The sequence below is a fragment of the Anopheles moucheti genome (genome assembly GCF_943734755.1).
Source record: "Anopheles moucheti chromosome X unlocalized genomic scaffold, idAnoMoucSN_F20_07 X_unloc_3, whole genome shotgun sequence".
In the NCBI taxonomy this organism is placed as follows: Eukaryota; Metazoa; Arthropoda; class Insecta; order Diptera; family Culicidae; genus Anopheles; species Anopheles moucheti.
The window spans coordinates 330,001-340,000 of record NW_026453537.1 but is presented as its reverse complement, the minus strand read 5'-3'; positions in this window follow the sequence as shown (position 1 = coordinate 340,000).

Sequence of the window (10,000 nt, the reverse complement as noted above, 5' to 3'; positions counted from 1 at the left end):
CCGTTCGAACCCCTTGGCGACTGCTCCCAGCATGAGCAGCGGGCGGTATGACGACGGATCGCCCGGCTGCTTTCCCGGCTTCGCGATCAGCACGAGACGAGCCTCCTTCCACTCCGCAGGAAACTCGCCCTGTTCGAGCAGCTGGTTGTAGACTTTCGCGAACACCTCCGGATGCTTCCTCATCGCCGCCTTCACTGCGGCGTTGGGTATGCCGTCCAACCCTGGCGCCTTCGAGGGAGCCATCCGCTCGGCCAGCGACAGGATCTCCGCGACCGTGACCGGCCTCAGAGCCTCGTGTGAGGCAGCACACGCTTCGATGTCTGGCCACTCAAATGCTGGATGCTCCGGAAACAGCGCGTCGACGATCGGGTCGAGTACGGCTCGGTCCGTTTCCGGTGGCGCCCTGCTGCGCAGTTTCGCTCGCACCACTTTGTACCCGAGTCCGAACACCTCGGCTTCCACGCAGTCGATGAGCTCTTGAAGGCTGCTTTCTTTGCTGCTCTTTATTTCAGCCTTTAGCAGACGGCGGCAATCTTGCAGCCTGGCAGATGTCGCTGCACGCTCCGACAGTTGGGCTCGGCAATGAGCGGCCTCCGCTGCTTCGCACTCCTCCCTCAGGCGCTCGATCTCTGGAGACCACCAGTACATCTGGGGCTTGCGGTGGAAAGTGGCCCCATGCACTCTCTCCATGGTCTCATCGCACGCCTGAGTGAGTCCGCCGATCAGCCCCTCCGGTGTATCGACCTGTTCGAAGTGGCCGTGTGTGAGGGCGATGTCGAAGCACCTCCTGTCGAATTGCGCCGTCTTCCACCGGGTCCCGGCGTGTCTGGCTGTCCCATCGCTGGTTGCTGTCCGGCTTCGCTGCTGCTGACCTCGTCGCGTGGAACGTTGCCCCGGAACGTCCACCTGAAACTCGACGTAGGCGTGATCGCTACCGGAAAATCGACTCAGCACTCGCCATGAGTCCGGCCTCGCGATGGTTGGGCTAGCGAATGTAACATCGATCACGCTTTCTCGCGCCGCCCCGTTGCCCTTGAACGTGGGCACGTTGCCACGGTTGAGCGTCTGCAGCGACAGCTGCTCCGCCACGCTCAGGAGATCCTGCCCCTTCTGGGTAGTGCGCGCGCTCCCCCATTCCTCGTTCCACGCATTAAAGTCGCCGGCCAGGACGGATGTTGTGTGTCCGACGAGCGACATTTCCACCGCACCGAGGAAGCTCTCGAATTCCGCGGGACCGCTGCTGGGGGACACGTAACAGCTGGCGAACGTGACTCCCGCTATGGTGGCCACCACTAGTCCCGGGGCGACGCTCCCCCACAAACGCTGGATTGGATAGGCGCCCGTTGCGATGATCGCCACGCCCTGCTCCACATCAACGGCCCACCGCGGATCGTCACGAGGCGGCCGATACAGCTCGCAGGCGAGCACCACCTGAACCTCGAGCTCGCGAGCCGTCTGCAACATCAGGTCTTGTGCTGCCTGACATCGCCCGAGGTTCACCTGCAGCACTCTCAGCGCCGGCACGTCGGGTGTCCCACTCGATGCGGTCCCCCGCAGGCGGCACAGCAGACCTCCGCCGTGCAGCTCTTCGCCTGGTGGTCCGGCTTCCCGCAGCGAATGCAGCAAGCCGAGCGATCCGTCTCGCTCTTGCACGCCGCTCGGATGTGCCCCGTCTCCAGGCACCTGAAGCAGCGTTGCTGACGCGCCTGCGGCTGCGTCGCTTGCTCGATCAGGCAAGACGTGAACTTTACTTTCACGTTCTCGCCCACCAGCTTCTCCGCTACCCCAACCGGAACCCGAACTATCGCCACCTTCGTGCTGTCCCACGCAGATCGCAGACGGACCGAGGTCTCCTCCACGGTAACATGGCACAGGTTGGTCAGTGCCATCGCCACATCGACCTCCTTCGCTAAAGGGTCGATCGCTGCAATTTTGATTTCCGTCGTCGGCGTCACCAGTCGAGCTGAGGCCGACAGCTCCGTTTTTTCGCAGACCTCCTTTATGGTCTGCAGGACTCCTGCAGCGTCCGCGCCTTCGTTCAGCTCCATCACCAACCTGGAGCGTGTGGTGCGTCGTCCTACACCGAGGGCCTCCTGGTGCTTCTCCATTTCTGGAGCCGCTCGCACCGCCTGGTATACCTCCAGCCAGGTTTGCCCCTCGCCTGGGGCGATTTCTACTGCGTCCGGCTTCGCCTTACGCTGCCGCTGGCGCTGTCCTCCTCGTTGTGCTGCAGGCTGGCTGCGCCGAGCCTGTTGTCCCTGCTGTTGCTGGGGCTGCTGTCTTGATGGCCCAGCGAACGCCTGTCGCTGAACCTCCGCCCGTCGTTGCGGTAGTTCCGGCCACTGCTGCTGCTGCTGCTGCTGCTGCTGCTGCTGCTGCCGGCTCGTTGCTTGGCGTGCTGGTTTGCGACGCACCACCTCAGACCAAGAGCCGCCTTCCTGGTCCGGAAGTGGAGCTGCCGTTGCCATCGCCGCTCCTTGCTGGTGCTGCTGCTGCCTCCATTGCTGCTGCTGCTGCTGCTGCTGCTGCTGCTGCTGCTGCTGCTGCTGCTGCTGCTGCTGCTGCTGCTGCTGCTGCTGCTGCTGCTGCTGCTGCTGATGTTGCTGCTGCTGCCGCCCTGAACGCTGGCCACCCCCGTAGCCTAGCGTCTGCGCCAGCAGTTCTTGGAAGCTGGCGCGCTCCTCCTTCAGCTCGTGGCGCAGACGCTCGTTTTCCTCACGAGCCACCGTCTCGCGCATGCGGGCTTCCTCTCTGACCAGCTTCGTCTCCTGCCTGGCCTGTTCTGCCATCGCCTCCATCTGCTGCCGGAGCATCGTTATCTCCTGCTGCAGACCGGCGATCGTTGCACGCAGCTGTTCATTGGACAGCGACGAATCGTTCAGGAGCTGTCGGAGCTCCGCCATGTCCGAGATCCCCTGCTTCGTTGCCGTCGCCGAGACTCGCGTAAGCATAACTTTCGGCTCAACAGCCGAAAGGGACCGCCCCACCCTTTCGTCGGTGGACTCCGATCTGAGTCGCGTGGTGCGAGTTGTCGCCATTACTGACGCCTTACTTCAACTCTCCCTTGCGGGAGGACGCTAATAGCGGGCCACGGAGAGGTTTTTCCGGCCTGGTGAGGTGGGGGAAGATGGTAGGAGGACGAATGGGTGCGCGTTGAACTCGCCTCGCCGAGCCGCTTCTTTTGATACCGCACTTTGTAGGGTGGCGATAAAATTTTCCGCGGAAAATCGCGAAAAACCGCTTCCTGGGTGGTTTTTCCGCCCTAGGGGGGTGGGGGTGGGTGGTATGGTAGTGGGGGGGTATTTTCCCGACTCCCCTCTTGAAAACTCGTCGTTTGATACCCCGCACGACGGTATCAGGGCGAAAATTTTCTTCTTCGGAAAAACGCTTTTCCGCCCGTATCTCCCTGGATGTTGCGAAAATCACTTTTCCGGCGATGGTTTCCGATGTGAAAATTCACCCCGCAACTTTCTTCCAAACACCCGGGAGCTCTACCTCCGCTCCTTGGCCGGGAAAATCGCCAAAAACCGCTTCCTGGGTGGTTTTTCCGCCCTAGGGGGGTGGGAGTGGGTGGTATGGTGGTGGGGGGGTATTTTCCCGACTCCTCTCTTGAAAACTCGTCGTTTGATACACCGCACGACGGTATCAGGGCGAAAATTTTCTTCTTCGGAAAAACGCTTTTCCGCCCGTATCTCCCTGGATGTTGCGAAAATCACTTTTCCGGCGATGGTTTCCGATGTGATAATTCACCCCGCAACAGGGATAACTGGCTTGTGGCCGCCAAGCGTTCATAGCGACGTGGCTTTTTGATCCTTCGATGTCGGCTCTTCCTATCATTGTGAAGCAAAATTCACCAAGCGTAGGATTGTTCACCCTTTCAAGGGAACGTGAGCTGGGTTTAGACCGTCGTGAGACAGGTTAGTTTTACCCTACTGGTGTGTGCTGTTTGCCGCTATCTTAACGGAATTCCTGTGCAGTACGAGAGGAACCACAGGTACGGACCACTGGCTCAATACTAGTTCGACCGGACTTTGGTATGACGCTACGTCCGCTGGATTATGCCTGAACGCCTCTAAGGTCGTATCCAATCCGAGCTGATAGCGCTTCTCAAACCCATTAGGTGATCGGAAGCTAGCGGGCTTAACAACCCTCCGAGATCCGTCGGTGCTGCCCCGCGCACACTGACGTCTCATCCCCGCTATAGCACTAGACTGAGCCGCAACGGGCGGGAGCACGCTGCACGTGGAAGTACCTTACCACAGGGAACCCTGGTGGCTGTGTTTCCGTCGACCGTGGATACAACTAGTTTCGACACCTTCGACCGCCCGCAAACGACGGGACTACAGGCTGGGAGCTGCGAGTTGTAGAGATGCGTTCGCATCGATCCTCTCAGGCGACCCATGCTTGCTGGTGCTCGCGTTCACTTTGGGAATGGAGTGTTCGCGAGAGTGATTGTTGTGTTGTGTGTGTACAGTTGGTGCTTGCGTGCACTCCCATAGTGGAGTGTTCGCGAGCTTAAAACGCTAAGTCCCGATTAATACTCTCCTCGCAACATTATGTGCGTGGCTCCACGCCAAGTGGGATTAGCGGTGCGAAACGCGATTGGTAAAGTCGATGGTGATGTGCGTACCAACAGGCGATTTGTTAAGTCAAATGCGATCTGTGGTGCAACAGGCAATGTGTGTTTATTATCAGGTGTTGTTGGAAGTCAATACGATTTGACTTTCAAAAATTTTTCTAAGTCCCGATTTTTTTTCTCGTCGAGTAACTACAATGCACTATTTCTATCGCAGCGGACTTGCGGTTCATGGCCTAAATGATCGCGAACGAACACGTATTCGCAAAAAAATTTTTGTATGAAAAAGTCACCACTCGGGTACCTCCATACAAAAGTACCAAGTTCGGGTCGAGTGGTCGATGGACGTCGAAGGTGAAAATTTTTCATCATCGAAAATTTTTTCCAAAGTTGAAGCAAATGGGCCCTAGAGTATGAAAAGTGAAACCACGGATCGATTTGAGAAATAAAAATTTTTGTATGAAAAAGTCACCACTCGGGTACCTCCATACAAAAGTACCAAGTTCGGGTCGAGTGGTCGATGGACGTCGAAGGTGAAAATTTTTCATCATCGAAAATTTTTTCCAAAGTTGAAGCAAATGGGCCCTAGAGTATGAAAAGTGAAACCACGGATCGATTTGAGAAATAAAAATTTTTTGTATGGGAGGGCCCCTGCTAGAACATTTTTCCCAAGTGCGACCATTTTACCCAATGAGTCAAAAAAAAATTTTTTTCACGGTGACTCAAAACTTCAATATTAGACTTCCCTGAGTATGAAAAGTGAAACGAAAATCATTTTTGAGAAGAAAAAATTTTTATATGGGAGGGCCCCTGCTAGAACATTTTTACCAAGTGCGACCATTTTACCCGGTGAGTCAAAAAAAAATTTTTGTATGGGAGGGCCCCTGCTAGAACATTTTTCCCAAGTGCGTCGATTTTGGGTCGCCGACACAAGCTCGGGTCAAAAAAATTTTTTTTTCACGGTGACTCAAAACATCAATTTTAGACTCCCCTGAGTATGAAAAGTGAAACGAAAATCATTTTTGAGAAGAAAAAATTTTTGTATGGGAGGGCCCCTGCTAGAACATTTTTCCCAAGTGCGTCGATTTTTGGGTCGCCGACACAAGCTCGGGTCAAAAAAATTTTTTTTTCTCGGTGACTCAAAACATCAATTTTAGACTCCCCTGAGTATGAAAAGTGAAACGAAAATCATTTTTGAGAAGAAAAAATTTTTGTATGGGAGGGCCCCTGCTAGAACATTTTTCCCAAGTGCGTCGATTTTGGGTCGCCGACACAAGCTCGGGTCAAAAAATTTTTTTTTTCTCGGTGACTCAAAACATCAATTTTAGACTCCCCTGAGTATGAAAAGTGAAACGAAAATCATTTTTGAGAAGAAAAAATTTTTGTATGGGAGGGCCCCTGCTAGAACATATTTCCCAAGTGCGTCGAATTTGGGTCGTCGACACAAGCTCGGGTCAAAAAATTTTGTTTTTCACGGTGACTCAAAACATCAATTTTAGACTCCCCTGAGTATGAAAAGTGAAACGAAAATCATTTTTGAGAAGAAAAAATTTTTGTATGGGAGGGCCCCTGCTAGAACATATTTCCCAAGTGCGTCGATTTTGGGTCGCCGACACAAGCTCGGGTCAAAAAAAATTTTTTTTTCACGGTGACTCAAAACATCAATTTTAGACTCCCCTGAGTATGAAAAGTGAAACGAAAATCATTTTTGAGAAGAAAAAATTTTTGTATGGGAGGGCCCCTGCTAGAACATATTTCCCAAGTGCGTCGATTTTGGGTCGCCGACACAAGCTCGGGTCAAAAAAAATTTTTTTTCACGGTGACTCAAAACATCAATTTTAGACTCCCCTGAGTATGAAAAGTGAAACGAAAATCATTTTTGAGAAGAAAAAATTTTTGTATGGGAGGGCCCCTGCTAGAACATATTTCCCAAGTGCGTCGATTTTGGGTCGCCGACACAAGCTCGGGTCAAAAAAAATTTTTTTTCACGGTGACTCAAAACATCAATTTTAGACTCCCCTGAGTATGAAAAGTGAAACGAAAATCATTTTTGAGAAGAAAAAATTTTTGTATGGGAGGGCCCCTGCTAGAACATATTTCCCAAGTGCGTCGATTTTGGGTCGCCGACACAAGCTCGGGTCAAAAAAAATTTTTTTTTCACGGTGACTCAAAACATCAATTTTAGACTCCCCTGAGTATGAAAAGTGAAACGAAAATCATTTTTGAGAAGAAAAAATTTTTGTATGGGAGGGCCCCTGCTAGAACATTTTTCCCAAGTGCGTCGATTTTTGGGTCGCCGACACAAGCTCGGGTCAAAAAAATTTTTTTTTCTCGGTGACTCAAAACATCAATTTTAGACTCCCCTGAGTATGAAAAGTGAAACGAAAATCATTTTTGAGAAGAAAAAATTTTTGTATGGGAGGGCCCCTGCTAGAACATTTTTCCCAAGTGCGTCGATTTTGGGTCGCCGACACAAGCTCGGGTCAAAAAATTTTTTTTTTCTCGGTGACTCAAAACATCAATTTTAGACTCCCCTGAGTATGAAAAGTGAAACGAAAATCATTTTTGAGAAGAAAAAATTTTTGTATGGGAGGGCCCCTGCTAGAACATATTTCCCAAGTGCGTCGATTTTGGGTCGTCGACACAAGCTCGGGTCAAAAAATTTTGTTTTTCACGGTGACTCAAAACATCAATTTTAGACTCCCCTGAGTATGAAAAGTGAAACGAAAATCATTTTTGAGAAGAAAAAATTTTTGTATGGGAGGGCCCCTGCTAGAACATATTTCCCAAGTGCGTCGATTTTGGGTCGCCGACACAAGCTCGGGTCAAAAAAAATTTTTTTTTCACGGTGACTCAAAACATCAATTTTAGACTCCCCTGAGTATGAAAAGTGAAACGAAAATCATTTTTGAGAAGAAAAAATTTTTGTATGGGAGGGCCCCTGCTAGAACATATTTCCCAAGTGCGTCGATTTTGGGTCGCCGACACAAGCTCGGGTCAAAAAAAATTTTTTTTCACGGTGACTCAAAACATCAATTTTAGACTCCCCTGAGTATGAAAAGTGAAACGAAAATCATTTTTGAGAAGAAAAAATTTTTGTATGGGAGGGCCCCTGCTAGAACATATTTCCCAAGTGCGTCGATTTTGGGTCGCCGACACAAGCTCGGGTCAAAAAAAATTTTTTTTCACGGTGACTCAAAACATCAATTTTAGACTCCCCTGAGTATGAAAAGTGAAACGAAAATCATTTTTGAGAAGAAAAAATTTTTGTATGGGAGGGCCCCTGCTAGAACATATTTCCCAAGTGCGTCGATTTTGGGTCGTCGACACAAGCTCGGGTCAAAAAATTTTTTTTTTCACGGTGACTCAAAACATCAATTTTAGACTCCCCTGAGTATGAAAAGTGAAACGAAAATCATTTTTGAGAAGAAAAATTTTTTGTATGGGAGGGCCCCTGCTAGAACATATTTCCCAAGTGCGTCGATTTTGGGTCGCCGACACAAGCTCGGGTCAAAAAAATTTTTTTTTCTCGGTGACTCAAAACATCAATTTTAGACTCCCCTGAGTATGAAAAGTGAAACGAAAATCATTTTTGAGAAGAAAAAATTTTTGTATGGGAGGGCCCCTGCTAGAACATTTTTCCCAAGTGCGTCGATTTTGGGTCGCCGACACAAGCTCGGGTCAAAAAATTTTTTTTTTCTCGGTGACTCAAAACATCAATTTTAGACTCCCCTGAGTATGAAAAGTGAAACGAAAATCATTTTTGAGAAGAAAAAATTTTTGTATGGGAGGGCCCCTGCTAGAACATATTTCCCAAGTGCGTCGATTTTGGGTCGCCGACACAAGCTCGGGTCAAAAAAATTTTTTTTTCACGGTGACTCAAAACATCAATTTTAGACTCCCCTGAGTATGAAAAGTGAAACGAAAATCATTTTTGAGAAGAAAAAAATTTGTATGGGAGGGCCCCTGCTAGAACATTTTTCCCAAGTAAATTCGATTTTACCCGGTGAGTCAAAAAATTTTGAAAAAAATATTTTGCCAAAATCGTGTTCATTGCCTATTATAAGGGACCAGGTCAGCTCACACGCATTTTTGGAGACCATATGGAAAGTGCGTCTGGGATTGCGGAAATTAAGTTTAGAGTGTTAAATGATGGTTTCGCAATCCCGAAAGGCTCAAAATCCACCCTAAGGTTCCCCGGGTGAAATGTGGTTTCCAAGGTGTGAGCACTATCGGTGATAGAGTTGGAATGTGATTTCCAGAGCGCAGGGCGACTGGGCTAGAGCGAAAATCATAGACAAGGGTAAGTATTGGACTGAACGACTCGAAGCAAACGAAAATCATAGACAAGGGTAATGGACTGAACGACTCGAAGCAAACGAAAATCACATACAAGAGTAATGGACTGAACGAATCGAAGCAAACGAAAACCGCAAACAAGGGTAATGGACTGAACGAATCGAAGCAAACGAAAACCACAGACAAGAGTAATGGAGTGAACGAATCGAAGCAAACGAAAACCACAGACAAGAGTAATGGAGTGAACGAATCGAAGCAAACGAAAACCAAAGACAAGAGTAATAGAGTGAACGAATCGAAGCAAACGAAAGTCATGGACAAGAGTACTGAAAATCGGACCAAACCTCTAGAAGCACACGAAAATCATGGACAAGAGTACTCAAAAACACGGACCAAACCTATGGAAGCACACGAAAACCATGAACACAGGGATAACTGAGAACGAACCTACCTATCAGAGCATGTGAAAGCATGGACAAGAGTACTGAAAATCGGACCAAACCTCTAGAAGCACACGAAAATCATGGACAAGAGTACTCAAAAACACGGACCAAACCTATGGAAGCACACGAAAACCATGAACACAGGGATAACTGAGAACGAACCTACCTATCAGAGCATGTGAAAGCATGGACAAGAGTACTGAAAATCGGACCAAACCTCTAGAAGCACACGAAAATCATGGACAAGAGTACTCAAAAACACGGACCAAACCTATGGAAGCACACGAAAACCATGAACACAGGGATAACTGAAAACTGACTGTGAACCTATCAGAGCATGTGAAAGCATGGACAAGAGTACTGAAAATCGGACCAAACCTCTAGAAGCAAACGAAAATCATGGACAAGAGTACTCAAAAACACGGACCAAACCTATCGAAGCACACGAAAACCATGAACACAGGGATAACTGAGAACGAACCTACCTATCAGAGCATGTGAAAGCATGGACAAGAGTACTGAAAATCGGACCAAACCTCAAGAAGCACACGAAAATCATGGACAAGAGTACTCAAAAACACGGACCAAACCTATCGAAGCACACGAAAACCATGAACACAGGGATAACTGAAAACGAACCGAACCTCTCGTAGCAAACGAAAAACATGGACAAAATTATTCG